Genomic DNA, 13,266 nt, shown 5'->3' on the forward strand with positions numbered 1-13,266 from the left:
AATGTTTTTCTGGCTTTATTTTTAGCTCTGGTTTCCAGCCTGACATAAAAATTTAATAGAGGAGCTTAGATGTTAAAAGCTACAAAGGGAAAGACACATAGTAAAACAGTAACACGTAGACTCTGTGCAGATAAATGCATAGGAACACGCACAGGCAAAGACTACCATGAATACTTCTGTCACGGGCATGAAAGTATTTCTTCTGAAAATTTGACTGTGTTCCTGTTGAATCATGATTCTTGCTAAGTCATTTCCGTTTTATGAATTTAGAGAATTGAAGGATGTGTATTTTTTGCAGCGGCCAAAGCTGTCATGGATCCATTATTTCCATTTACACCGAAAAAGAAATAAGTATTGATACCCCCCCACCTTACTTAAAGTGATAATTGCCTATGGCTGCTTTTCAGACCAGATTAGGATCAACCATTCAGTAGAAACACATAGCTAACTTTAGAAAGTTAGGTTAACAGAAAATAAATGGCAGAACTTGTGCTGACTGGCTGAGTGAGTACTTTTCTGCCATAATCAACAATTTTACTGCGGGATATATTTAGAGAGGATAAGGTAGCTCACTCTCTAGGGATCTAAAAAAAAAGTGGGCTGAGATTTTAATTTGCTTGAGGTGATTAAGGCCAGGGAATTTGTCCCAGGACCCTTCAAAGCCGCTTCCCAGCATTTAAAGCAATTTGCCTATCCCTTCAAATAGTATTTGAATCATTTCACACCATTGAAACTGATGGCTATACAAGCGAAATATATTTCAAATAGGCTTGATGAGTGACCAGAAATAGTAGTGCTCCCGAGATGTCAGCAATAAAATTGTCATAGATTTTAACAGAATAAAAATCTTTTAACCTTGAACCCTTAGCTCACGATATTAACCTCTAAGGGGAAAAAAAAGAGGAAAATAGAGATGTTATGTCCTAATGCCGACATAATAGGAAAACTTTTTTTTTTCCTTCTTTGGCACCCAGAGCTGAAACAAGCAATCAGCGCTTGCCCTCCCTCGATAGACCATCCCTGCTGAATGAGCAGGGCTAGATTTCAAAAGCTAAGTGGAGTTCCACAGGCTGCAGCCCTGCAGGCAGAATCTGTAAACCTAAATCTCAGGCAGAGGAATCAACAGTTCTTGCTGCCTAATGAGCCTGGGCGTCTTCGTGTCCACATGGGGTTGTGTGAGCAATTCCTGCTCAAATGGGGGAGGATGAAAACACAGGTGCACTTTTGCTAGACCGGGGGACTGAGGATTGAGGAGTCAGCTTTTCTGGTTATCAGACAAATCTGAGCTGAACCTTCCCTCATTAGCCGCATTTCTTCCACCCAGAGGGAGAACACGGGAAGTGAGTACTGACTCGGATGCACATCAGAGTTTATTAGGAAATCGTGGGGGAATGGGGGTTGGGTTCTGAAAGATGTAACAACGCGCCATCAGGAGTTTGGGGAGAAGTAGAGCGTTCGCTTCACCCTGTATTTCCATTCTTCGATTCTGTCTGCATGGTATGCGTGGAGCAGGATTTGTTGGGTCTTGGCGACTTGTTTCCATTATTCAGGCAATAAGGACCGTTATAGTGAGTATGAATTATGGTTCATAAACTGAGGTAGGTAGGAAATGTTGCATAATAAAAATTTTCCTTAAATCAACGAAATCCAATTCCAAGCCCCCTTTCCATCAAATTTTGGTGAATTCAATCTCAGTTTTTATTAAGTCTCTCTTTTCCTCTCCCTCTCCCTCTGACCCCATCCTTTCTCCCCCCTCCTTTCCTGTCTGCCCTCTCTCCTTTGCCTCCTCAGTCTCTCAGGCTTATAGTGTACCTGGGAAATTGGAAAGAGGCCTCTTATTTTCCTTCAGCCAAGGTAACCATAGGTACCAGAACTGTCCAAGTCTGCATGGTCCCCACCCCCCAGACCAGGCAGAAGGTTCTGGTGCTCCGGTGCTGATTGGAGCCCCAAGATGCACGTTACAGCAATCCCCCTCAGGCCAGGTGTCTGTTCTCATCCCTCTCCCCTCCTGGAGCTTGCGTTTGGGTTGAAGGAAACCAAAAATAAGTAAAATATGTAGTGTATTGTGTAGGGATAAGTGTTAGGGAGAGAAGGAAGGCAGAGAAGCCAAAAAAGGGAGTGTAGGAGGGGGCTGCAGTTTTACACAGAGTGGTGGAGAAGTCCTCCCTGGAAAGGGGACATTGGAGTGAAGACTTTAAGAAGTGAAGGAGTGAGGTATAGGACATCTTGGGGAAGACCATTGATGGCAGAGGGAACAGCAGTGAAAAGGCACTGAGGCAGGGATGTGGGCTACGTGACTGGAGAATGTCAGGAGGGGCCTGCGTGGCCTGTGGAAGGAACAGGGAGGAGAAGAGGTCAGGGAAGGAATGAGGGCCAGATCCAATGACGAGGGTAAGATCTCTGACTTGTACATTTACCTGTGCGAAATAGTAGCTTGCAGAGTTTTGAGCAAAGGCTGAAGTGTTCTTGTACATTTCAGCAGCGTCACCTCACCTACTGAGTTGAGTAGCTACACAGGGAGCAGGTGTGAAAGCAGAAACAGCAGTCAGGAGACCGTGGCAACAATCCAGGCAAAAGCTGTCAGTGGTTGGACTAGGTGTGTAATTCAGGCTATAATTTGAAGGCAGAGCAAGCGAGATTTACCATTAAATTAGATACAAGGGGTAAGAGGGAAAAGATGAATCCAGGGTTACTCCAATTTTAGGGGGCTGACCAGCTAGAATGCATTGCCATTTATTCAGATGGCAAGACAAACCAGGAGCTTACCTCTGGGCATGTCTGAGCTGAGCTATCCCATGGCACACATGGTGATGTTGAGAGGAATGTGGCTGGGCAAGATCAAAGTTCAGTGGAGATAGTGGGCCTGGAGATATAAATAAGGAAGTTGTCCATGTCTGGTCAGTGTATGAAACTGTGTGAGTGGGTGAGATCATCTAGGGAATGAGTGAGGAGAGGAGTGAAAAGAACAGCAGAGGCCCAAGAACTGAATCGGTCCTTCTACCAGAGGTCAGGGAGAGGAGAAGCAACCAGCAAAGATGAAGGAGGAGAAGCTAGTGAGGTAAGGAGAGGGAGCTGTCTGGAAGCCAAATGAACAACATATTTCCAAGAAGAAAGAATGGCCATTTGTGTCAAATGCTGTTGACAGGTCAAGTAAGAAGAAACCTGGGAACTGACCATCAGGGATACTGTGAGTCCCTTTTCCCTGTCTCATCTGCTCCCATCTGTCCCCATCAAGAGACACTTGCCTTGTCTTTTCTCTCTTTAAGACATTCATGAGCTTAAGTTTTTAACAAAAGCCATTCAGAGAGTTCATCTTCAGGCCAGCAGTGCAAACTTTCCCTGAGAAAAGACAGCACAGTGGGCCCTTTTGGAAATAAGGAAAAGAAAAAAACAAATGGAAAACAAAATATGAATTAGTAACTCAGTGAATGATCCTGCTAGACAGAAAATACATTATTTACTTTTAGGCCAAGTACCAAGTAGAGAGTAGATTAATTATAGGTAAATAATTTTCAGCAGTCCAGTGAATGCCCTATTGAAATAGGATGAAGTGGGAAGCTATTCCATTTTAAATAGTTGGGTCTGGAGGATGAACTGCAGGAAACACACATATCTTCCAGTAAGGGCAATGTTATATCAATCACGTACAACCAAACTAGATGTCACAGCTTGGCTTATACAGCTTTCCAGCTTGGTTAGTTTCTCATTGATCATAGACATACTCAGGTTGGCAAACTAACGGATGTTGCCTCATAGGAATCATTTTTATCACATTAGTTAGACCCAGAGGTTGCCAAACTACAGCCTGTGGGCCAAATCCAGCCTGCCATCTGTCTTTGTAAATAAAGCTTTATTGGAACACGGCCATGTCCTTGCCCATTCTTTGGTGTGCCGTCTATGGCTGCCTTCAAACAACAGTGGCAGAGTTGAGGATTTATAGCAGAGGCGGTCTGGCCTGCAAAGCTGAAAATACTTACTATCTGGCCTTTTGCAGAAAAGGTTTGCAAACTCCTGGTTTAGACTTAAAAATAGAGTACAGGGAGCATAACATGGAGGTTTCAGTCCTACTCCATGGGCTCTCATCTTAATTTATGCCAAGGGACACATCTTAGATGCTACTTCTTTTCCTAGCTGGAAGTCTCCTCTACATGTAGCTTAATGCTGGGGCGGTGGTTCTGGTCCATTGGGCCACTGGCAATAGCATCACTTGGGAACTTGTTAGAAATGCACATTCTCAAGTCCCATTTTAGACCTACTTGTCAGAAGCTCTGGGAAGGGGTGGTGTGCAGCAGGGTGTGCTTGAACTGCTCCCCAGGCAGTTCTGCTGCAAGCTAAACTCAAGAGCCTTGCGCCAGAGCAGACACTGACCAGAAGAGCTGAGACCTTGAATTGGGCATTTCTGCACAACTCTTCCGGAGCTAGTGTCCAATGCACAGACTGGATCTTTGCACGTTACAATTAGGGTTTTAAAAACAGTCCTTAGATCGCCACTTTCTTATATATACCATGAGGAGAGCCCACCTTCTAGAGCGATGGTATTAGCACTTGTTATTGCAGTCAAATGATTCTTGGTGGCAGAGTAGGAATAAGCCAAGTGGCTGTTTCACAGGAGCATGACAGAGTAGGATAATGAGTGACTGATTAAGGACCCAAAGTACCATTGGATGCCCCTGGGCCATGACTGTCTGTGGATTCCTCATCAAGGCCCTCCAAGGTGTTAAAGTGATAGAATGTAACGAGGCATGTATTTATAAGAGAGAAAGTAGGAGGGATTTATTTTCAGCACCATCAAGGATATGCTAGAATGAGAAAAACTTTAAATCGATATTCTCCCCCTACAGGATTTATGCAGGTGCTGCTGGGTTATAGTTGCTCTTTTCCTCTGTTTCATGATCTCCCTCCCTGGGGCTTCATCCCTCTGAGTACCCAAGGGAAGGACTATCTCCGATAATAAATAGCTGTGGTTTAGATGGAGCTGGAAACCTGCTCCCAGGGGATCAGAGAGGGGCAGCAGTGAGTACTGGCCTTGTTAAACTAGGAGGAGATGCAAAAAGGGAACAGTGAACAAACTCAGGCCCCTTTCTACATATCTGAGGTTGGCATCTATTTTTAAAATTTTCCAGAAATGAGTTTGGAGCTCTGAGACATGAGAGAGAGAGAGCGGCCATATGTACTGGTTTGTCCAGGACTAGGTCTGGTTTATACTTGTCACCTCAGAATAGCTATTAATGATTGATGACCCTTTCACGTGCAAAAGTGTCCTGGTATTTGTATGATAAATCATATTGTTACCCTGGGGACAGAAAGCCAATAAGAGTGCAAACAGTGCACACCCAGTTCAGATACGCAGTTTACTCTCTATGCCTCAGTTTATTTAACTGTAAACTGGGGATAATAATATCTCTATTATAAGTTTTTTTTAATTTTTTAACATTTATTCATTTTTGAGAGACAGAGACAGACAGAGAGCAAATGGTGAAGGGGCAGAGAGAAAGGGAGACACAGAATCCAAAGCAGGCTCCAGGCTCTGCGCTGTCAGCAGAGAGCCCATCGTGGGACTCAAACTCAGAAACTGTGAGATCATGACTTGAGCCGACATCAGACTCTTAACCCACGAAGCCACCTGCCTGACTGCTGCCTAATACCTGGCAGGTGCTCAGCAACTGCCAGCTCCCCGAAGAGAAAAGAAAGATGAAAATTGCCTTCAGCCATTTGACGGAGTAGACTTCACTATGAAAGATCATTCACCGCAAACAAGACCTTCATAAGCAGCCTTTTCTTGACACCATTTGTAAATAGGTTTTTTTTTTTTAAGTATTGTAATTGTTGTTTCCCTTTGAAGAGCTATAAAAACATAAAGAAGAGGTACCTGGGGGGCTCATTCCATTAAGCGTCCGACCTCAGCTCAGGTCATGATCTTGTGGTTCTTGGGTTCAGACCCCACGTTGGGCTCTGTGATGACAGCTCAGAGTCTGGAGTCTGGTTCAGATTCTGTGTCTCCCTCTCTCTCTGCTCCTCCCCCACTCATGCTCTCTCTCTCAAAAGTAAACATAAAAAAAATTTAAAATAAAATTTAAAAATGTCTATCAGAGAAGGCCACCTTTGGACTTGAAAAATGATCTCACATTCACAAGAGGCTCAAGTTTGTTAGGTGTTCTGCTGCTAAGTGAATACCAGCAAGAGAAATGACAGGATTATAATTCATGGTGTGAGAGCTTGAGAAAGCCTAATACATTATACTTCATCCCTGATGGGGCAAGATTGAAACTGACTGAGAGCTGGACACCACAGTCAGACAGATGGAGATCAAAACATCATTCTTATTAATGGTGAAGTTGTTGGAAATAATGACTTAGTGTGAGGGCCAGATGGGCTTGTCTGCTCACTTCAACCTTCAGACAACCAACCACAAAGGAAATTTGTGTCTACAAATATACCTTTAGTAACAGCACTGACTGGCATTGGTCCATAGGCGACAAGGAAGAAAGAAGCTAAGTTCTCTTCAATGAGAGACTAGTACTAGATTTGTTCTATCTAACATAGACATTAGTCACCACCAATCAACTTGCTTAATTTTATATGTGGAAAGGAGTAAGGGAAGGACAAGGGGCTAGATGTATTACACTAATGAAGTTCTATCCACACGGAAACTTGAAACCAGAGGAAAGAAGGTTCCTCCTGATGTAGTCATCCATACATCCCACCGAGTATTTAGTCATGATAAAGATTTGATTAGACTGGACTTGATACATTGTCTTTTAGAAAAGATGCTCAGATAATCAAATAAAAATTTATCACTTCTCCCAACTGCTGATCAGAAATTGGACTAAATACTATTACTAGATGTCAATCAGTACACTTCCTTTGTCTCATATATGATAATGGCAGTCAATTATTTTAATAACCTTGGTGGTGAATGAAGGTCACTCCTAGCGCCATAGCTGCTGCTGAATCAATTGTATCACCTCAGAGGGAAAAGAATTAGGTTTCCATTTCAGTCACATAGTTTCCTATTCATTTCATTGGAGGAAGTAACAGCTTTCATGGATATTGTTGCTGCAAAGGGAAGAATGTAAACCTTTGTTTACATCTTGCCCCTCCCATGGCCAGGACCCGGTTGTCACTCCAGCTGGGTCCAATTCTGAGAAACAATGAGACTTCAATTTAAAAGGACAAGACAGCTGAACTGAAATTGGCTCTTTGAGTCACTAAGAATCTGAACTGCACCAGACCTAATCCAAACGGGCAAGTGAAATGTGAGAACCTGCCCAGGTGACTTGGCATCTCCTTCTCTAGGTCTCTGACCACTGCTGAAGCTGAGTAGTTAAGGCATGTGAAAGGACACGAGGGGGCCACTTAAATGGCTGTCATCTCTACTGTCAGGAGTACATGTCAATAGTACTGAGATATGGTATTCTGTCCCTTTATAACCACCAATTTATTCCTGTTCCTTCAACTGTACTAGTCCCAAGGCATTGTCCCTGGGGCATTGTACATTTTAATTTTGTTTCACAAATCCTGAAACTCCCTTCTACAGATAAAGCACTTTTGACACCAGGATATTGCCTAAAGGTGGGGGTGGGGGGAAGGGATCTGTTCAAGAAGTTTAAATTTTAGTGGATGAAACTTTCTTTAAAGCAAAGCAGAATAAAATTACTGCCAAAACATATATTTAAAAAAAAATCAACAGACTACAAAGGAATGAATGACTAGTACTACCCAAGGGAGTTAGGAAGTATCTCAGCAATTAGTAACATTTGAAGTGGACTTTGAAGATTGAGTTGGGGGTCTCTGGGAGGCCACAATAAATGGCACCTGTCTTTCTTGTCGAACTTCTGAACAATTTTAGAAATAAAAATAAGGACTTAATGAAACTCAAAATATCAGTTTTTGTTGTTGGACAAGTTAGCAAGTGTGGCTTTAAGACCATTGGCCAAGTGGGTTTAATGGCTCCCCCAAATCCAGCAGAATCCCACAGTGAACCTTCAACCCTGCCCCCCATTGCCCCACCACACACACCTTTAGGGGCAGGGCCCCTGGAGAAGCTGAGAGATCTCACTCTTCCCCCATGAAACCGGGAGTGGGGAGAGATATTGCACTCTGAAAATTTGGATGGCTAAGCGGAAGTTAAAAAATAATCCCAGGTGGCAGATCATGATGGTAGTCTGACAAGACCAGAATTAAGGTAAACAGAGGGTCTGGAGGGAGATGAGGCTGCAGATGAAGGTTGGGGCCAGAACACGGGGAGCCTTCCCCGTCTTGTGAAAAGCATGGGTTTTTTCTCTATAAGCTAGGAGAACCACTAAAGATGACTGCCAAGAAGACTATATTTATGCCGCTAACTAGCGGTGAAAATCGCTGTGGATGCCCGGGAAATCAGGAAGCACTTCTAGCAGTCTACAGAAATGAGCCTGTGAATGAGCATAAAACATTGGGCATTTGAAAAAATTCATGATTTCATGAGAATTTAAATCAGATCTCAGTGCACTGGATCTCAGGCCAGTTGATTGAGGGGAAAGTGCTTATGTCGGAAAATATATAAAAATTTCTGTGCAAACAATTACATCGTCATTTAACCTATAAGAAATCACGATAGGGGCTCCCAGGTGGCACAGTTGGATTAGTGGCTGATTCCTGATTTTGGCTAAGGTCATGATCTCACAGTTGTGACATGGAGCCCTGTTTTGGGCTTCTCGCTGGGTATGGGATCTGCTTAAGATTCTTTCTCCCTCTGCCTCTTCCCTTCTCTCTCGCTCTCTCTCAAAAACAGAAACCAAAATAAGAAAATACAGAAAAATGAAATCAAGGTATACTTGATGGTAATTCAGTATCCTGCCTTATATACCCCAAGTTTTAGTGAGCAACTACTATGCGCTTGCCATGCAGGGATTACAAAGACAAACCTACCCAATAACGAAAAGAGGTATCCAAACACATAATTAGTGAGATTAAAAAAAAAAACTTCAATAGATATGAAAATACTATGAGAAAGCTTGTAAGCCTTTTATCCCAAAGTAATTGATAGACAAAGTTTAAAAAGACATTCATTGGCCAGATCTTTAAAAAAAAAAGAAAATGCTATGAGGAAACACAAGTGAGAAATCATTCATTCTTCCTGGTGGGGATAAAAGGGGGAAAGAGCTTGAGGAAGACTTGGCTTTGAACCTGGAAACTGCAGGATGAATGTAAGTTTCTCACAGAGAGTAAGTCATAAAGAACATTCCTTAAAGAAAGAAAAGAACTTTTCACATTTGGGGGAGGAAGACGTAATTACAGCCTCTCTCAACTAACACAAAGAGATTTTTTTTTTTTTTGGAAGGACACATTAATACACATCCCACCATTTGGCCATTGCCTGCAACATTTTTCTCTCTCCCCTGCCATCTACCTCCCCTCCCACCTCTGTCCAGCACTGTGGACTAGCTCTTTCCGTGTTTTTTCAATCCATTAATTCCCTGGGCTGCTCTGCTGACTACTAATTTAAAGTCAAAGGAACTATGGGCTGTGGGCCTAGACCCTGGCACATGTATGCAGGGGATAGGCAAAGTATTAGAAAGTAAAATGAGTTAGACCCACTCTGATTACCTTACATTTGAGAAGGCAAAGGATGCCTTTTGATGTGGGTTTTGAACAGAGTAGAAACTAAGAAGACTTTGGCTTTGTTTGGGAGAGTTTTCTTGTAGAGTTAGATCAATTACATTAAAACATTCAGCCTGCAAACAATGGCCTCACAGAAAACACTGGCTCTTTCCTTTTATGAAAGTAATACTTGCACCGCAGCCCATGGGATCGGCTGTTCCTTTTCTATTGAAACGATTCACATAGAACGTTACTTGGATGTCCCAGTAATAGATGAACCCTAATAGCAGGATATTTCCATCAGAGCTGGCTTGCCCTGAGGGAATAACTGTTTCCCATTGACTAAGTCAAAAGCCAAGTTAGTTTATTAGTATAGAATATACTTGGAGTCGGTTTATGGATTTTGTTATTTGGCATTTATATCTTTGTCCAATCTGCAGAGCTCAAAAGGCTTAACCAGCTGATTGAAGCCCCAGGGAGAGGCCCATGATAGAAGGCATTTGAAAGGTGACACAAGAAGTCACCTAACCCCCTGCGAGAAAAAAATCGTCTACTCCGAAACAGATAGGTTTAGCCTTTCGGATACGAGATAAAAATATTTGTCTTCCTCAGCTTATTATTATTGGACTGCATGAGAGACCATTCAAACTTTGGAAAAACATGTTCCAAATTATTTGTTGACTCATCCTTTTGGTTTAAATATATGAAGTGCATTTATTTTTCTGTCATCTTCATGAACATTTATACACATTTAAATTGAAAATCTTTTATAAGCTAAGCAAATATAAATAAGAATCTTTATATTTGTGTTTGTTTAACCATGTAGTTCTTGAGTACTAGACTCTGTTCTATGTGTTTTATAATTATAATAGTCATATATTCACACATTATTATATATATTATACATATTCACATATTACTTTATAACATATATATTATATAAATCTATACTATATATAATAAAAATATAATTATAAATGATAATTTATATGATTTATATAATTTATATCTAAGTTATGGTTTATATAATTTGTAAATATATACTTTATAAACTATAATTATGAATGTAAATATATAATTCATATAATATAATTTATATAAATGAAATTTATATGAATATATAATATATATAATTTGTAAATATAAATTCATAAAATATAATTATGAACATAAAATATATATTTATACAAATACGAATATATAAGTTAATATAAAATATAAATCAAATTTATATAAACATATACTATATAAATTTATATGAGTTTATATAAATACATAATATAATAAATATAATATAAGTAATTATAAATATTATCTCTGTCACACACACACACACACACACACACACACGCACACACTCACCCTTCCTTCCCTCTCAGGCCACATGATCTCTTCTCTGTGATACCCTCTGTCCCCTTCCTTCCTCTTTGCGCACAATCTTCTTCCCTTGTTCAATCACCTATTTTCCTATCAGAGCCACAGCTAATAGAGAAGTTTCACTCTCCACCAACCCACTTTTCAGAAACTCACTTCAGGCCTCACGTTTCCACTCCAATTCCAGGAAGGCAAATGTGGCTCGTTGCAGGTCTGGAATCCACCTCTAGTCCAACCAGCTTTAAAAGAAGCCACACAAGGCTGCCCTTCTGTGGGGAGGTCAATTCTCTGCTAGGGGAGAGTATCCAGGGAGGGCACGCCCAGTGTTTTCAGGGCACATGCCACAGTGACATCTTTGGATGACTTGCGGGATACCACATTTAACCCACTCATCCACTCGGTCTGTCCTTAGCCCTCTGATTACCAGACAGAAAATCGAAGCAAGACAATCTCTAAAATGAAAGCCAGCTGGTGGGAGCTAGTACAGGATTCCTATGAAAATACTGGTAGCATTGATACTGTGCAAAGTAGATGAGTTCAACAGTATTGAAAACAAGCTGGACAAAAAGCAGTTTGCCATATTCATCAGTAGGTTTTGCGTTCTCTGTCTCCAGAAGACACACCATTGGTTTTTAATCTTTTATGACCAGGAAAGACATTGCCATTAATTCAAATTCTGTATTTTTACAGTCTTAACAACTACCTATCCCCAAATTTCCTGAGATTTTAAATGGTAAGATAAAACATACATGTGTGGGGGCACCTGGGTGGTTCAGTTGGTTAAGTGTCTGACTTCAGCTCAGGTCATGATTTCACAGCTCGTGAGTTTGAGCCCCACATCGGGCTTTGTGCTGACAGCTCAGAGCCTGGAGTCTCCTTTTGATTCTGTGTCTCCCTCTCTCTGTCTCTCTCTCTGTCTCTCTCTCTGCCCTTCTCACACTCATGATCTCTCTCTCAAAAATAAATAAAACATTAAATTTTTTAAAAATATATGTATGTGTTTATTTTGGTATGTGGGCATTAGCTGTAAATATACATGGAGGGGGTCCATTAAGTTAAATATCAGTAAGGGGGTTGCCATAGGGATAAGTGTAACAGGAGAGGACATTTAAGAAATTAACATTATGTTCCCCCTGCCTAGTCCTAAAGTGAATTGGAAATTTATACATTGGCAAGTCCCAACCTTAGGGAAAGACCCCAGCCATCTTCCAAAGAATTTCTTTCCCCTTTGACAACCATAAGTATCTAGAAGTGAAGTGTCTTGTTGTATGTGGCTTTATTTCTACTGCCTAAGTTTGTGTGGTACTTGATACTCCCAGATGCTTTCCTAAGCATCAAGTGAGGTACAGAATTATAGTTACAGAAATGTATAGGAATAATAATGACACACAGGATAGGTTTGCAATGGGTTTGGCATTCACCAATCGGTTACATCACCAGGATTCACTGAAACATTAATTGGGTTTACTACCCATTTCCAAGTAAGATCAGCCACATTCCAGTTCTAGTTCTGTTGTCTGGAATAGATAGTATATTCTACCTGTAAAACATGAAAGCGATATCCAAAACATCTGCTTCCATAGAAGATCTGCAAAGATATTTTCATTAAAATGAAATGTATTCTTTTATGTCAGTCCCTATGTGTTTTCTTGGTCCCACCCTTTTCCTTGGAAGCTTAAAGATTTCCAATCGTTTTTCCTTTTATAAAACACAACATATAAAAATATCCTCCTTCAGGACAATAATATTCTATAACTGTATGTGAATATTCATGTGTAATGAATCTTCCTAATTAAACATAATAAACAAGAATCATTTTAAGTGTTGTCAGCTGAACACAAGAGATTACTAGATTTATGTACTTTTCATAAATCTAGCCCCAATTTCTCAAACCATAAAAAAGATACATTAAATCAATAAGAACATGAAGAATCTCTGTCTGAAACTATCTGTTGAAAGTTGTGGTATTATAAAGATTTCAGCCATTGTTTCCCAAGTAGGTAGCAAATTAATGTTCATCAGAATGAAGCAAGTAGCTTACTGCTTCTCTTCCCATCGCTGTAGTAGTTGCTAATGTCCCCCAAGTCTGTGCAACGTTCTGTTTGAAAAATCTTAGGGAGTTGCTGAGTTTTTATGACCTCATTATGTAGTACAAACACAAGAGATGGTGGCCAGTGTTCTGTCAGTAGAGTCAGCCATTGAAACAAAGACCAAGCTGTTTAAGTGAGAAGTTGGATGAAGGGGACACGTTCAATGTTTTATAATTTTAAGCAAATTTTAATTATGCAAATTAAAAATTGTGGAACATAAAAT

The 13,266-nt window shown here is 40.8% G+C and overlaps 1 protein-coding gene and 1 long non-coding RNA gene across 9 annotated transcripts in view; one reads left to right on the forward strand and one right to left on the reverse strand.

Moving 5' to 3' along the window:
- TRPM3 (transient receptor potential cation channel subfamily M member 3) overlaps positions 1-13,266 on the forward strand; it is a 492,852-nt gene that overhangs the window by 289,726 nt on the left and 189,860 nt on the right. The gene's annotated exons all lie outside the window — the stretch shown is intronic.
- On the reverse strand, positions 1,365-13,042 carry LOC115276537. Its single transcript, XR_003901988.1, has 4 exons — positions 12,995-13,042; positions 2,767-2,863; positions 2,418-2,610; positions 1,365-1,593 (listed from the first exon to the last, which is right to left on the reverse strand). It is a non-coding gene; the product is annotated as an uncharacterized LOC115276537 (long non-coding RNA).

The sequence above is a fragment of the Suricata suricatta genome, chromosome 13, assembly GCF_006229205.1.
Source record: "Suricata suricatta isolate VVHF042 chromosome 13, meerkat_22Aug2017_6uvM2_HiC, whole genome shotgun sequence".
In the NCBI taxonomy this organism is placed as follows: Eukaryota; Metazoa; Chordata; class Mammalia; order Carnivora; family Herpestidae; genus Suricata; species Suricata suricatta.